The sequence below is a fragment of the Arachis ipaensis genome, chromosome B08 (genome assembly GCF_000816755.2).
Source record: "Arachis ipaensis cultivar K30076 chromosome B08, Araip1.1, whole genome shotgun sequence".
NCBI classification, from domain to species: domain Eukaryota; kingdom Viridiplantae; phylum Streptophyta; class Magnoliopsida; order Fabales; family Fabaceae; genus Arachis; species Arachis ipaensis.
Genome location: NC_029792.2, coordinates 121,729,469 through 121,731,389, shown reverse-complemented (window position 1 = coordinate 121,731,389; position 1,921 = coordinate 121,729,469).

The window sequence follows — 1,921 nt, the reverse complement described above, 5'->3', positions numbered from 1 at the left end:
ATCATAGATCATAGTAGCAGGCAGCTCCGTCTCATGAGTGCTCGGCATAACAAAGTTGCTCAGGATCTGGTGCCAGAGCCGAGCCTCATCATTCAGATACATAAGCTTGATTCTCTTAGGCATTGTTGTATTCTTTCCTATGACCCATGGGACAGTAGGGTCAAGGGCTATCCTCCGCTTGACAGCATCCCAGTCAAATCGCATAAAGCGCATGTCCTCTTCAGCCTTTTGGTAACCGTCAGGCTGATCTGATTTAGGCTAAAGATGCAGAATATCCTCAATGGCTTCCTCAGTGACCAATATCTGTTTCCCTCTGAGGTGTACTGCATCCAGGGTAGTCTTGAAATAGTTGCAGTAAAACTCTCTGACCCAAGAAGCATTGACCTCTGTCAGGTTTCTCTCCAAGAAGAACCAGCCTCTCTGTTTGATCTGATTGGAGGTGTACTGCTGTAGTTCTTCTGGAATTTTCAGAGTTCGCTCCAGGTACAGGTTCCTGGAGGTGGCAAACACTGGATACTTCAGCTCACAGTATCTGTTTGCAAATTTTACTGGATCTGTGGTAGTGAGGAGCTGGTCAGCCTTCTCCTGCGGGGTAAAGTATTTTTCCCGCCAGGAGTCATCATGCATAATGTCCAGGATGGACATAGAGGATTCACCTCTTTTCCTTTTGCCAGTGGTAGCTTTGCCTTTTCCTTTTCTTTGAGGGTCAGACATCCTGAAAAGCAGAAATTGCAAGATACAATGAAAGAATAAAAACAGAAAAACAAGTAGGCAAATAAAATAATAGCAATATAAGCACATAGTGGCAAAAGAGCAGTAGAATAATGAGTTAAATAAATGTACATTTTGGATTGTTTCGGAGTTAAAAATCTGAGATGAGAAATCACAATCCAAAATGTAATATAAGTAGAATTCATGTTAATTAGGAAAAATAATGATCCTGCCATGAGTTAGAAAGTTAAAGTAATTAGATAAAAACTGAAAAGAGAAGTTTGAAAGTTAAAATAGTTAGGAGTGAAAAAGAAAGTTAGGAAGGTAAAGTAGTGAGTTAGTGAAAAGAAGGGTGAAGTAAGTGGCATGAGAATTGATTCCTAGGTAACAATAAATTCTCAATTTTAAAGAATAATCAACTCATATTCAAGCAAGGATATAAGGTTGATGATGATTCTTATAGATATAGAAATAGCAAAAATGAAATCGAATCATCAAAAGTGCAATTTTATGAACTAGGAAATTGAAAGGAAAAAGAATGCTGGCCCGTGCATTCATGAATTGGTTTAGTTGTAGCTAAGTAGTGCAAAATTGAAAATTGCCAAAACCAATTCCTGAATGTAAAAATGAAACAATTTGCAGAAAATTGGGCAGCATTCCGGCTAAAATTGGATGTTCCCGGGTAATAATCAGTAAGAAAAACAGTTCATATGAATTTAAATAAAGCTGCAAATAGACACAGATAATAGGAATAGTAAGGAACAGTCTTAACAGCAGCATGAAATACGAAAGAACAGCATATGAACAGTAATAACATCACAGCCCGACCAAAATTGCAGAATTAGTAAAACAAACAACAAGTATGGCGCAATTATCAGGCCTAAATCCACTAACCACATCCTAGCTACCTAACCACCTAGAATCCACTACAAACATGCATCTCTAACTAGCCTAATTTTGAACCTAAACTGAAAAATATGCAACTAACTACGAATGAAAGAAAAGTGGCGTTCGGCGGAACCTGGTATGCGTATGAACTAAGGTAGGGATCAGAGAGATGGCGGTGGTGAAAGGGGGCACGGCGGCGCGGTGGTGGAACAGGGAGGTTGGCGTGGTGGTGGGCGGCTGTTCGTGGTGGCAGGGGGGTTTCGGGTAGGGTTAACGGTGGAGGGGTGGTTTAAGAAGAATAGGGGTGAGGGTGGTGGTGGTA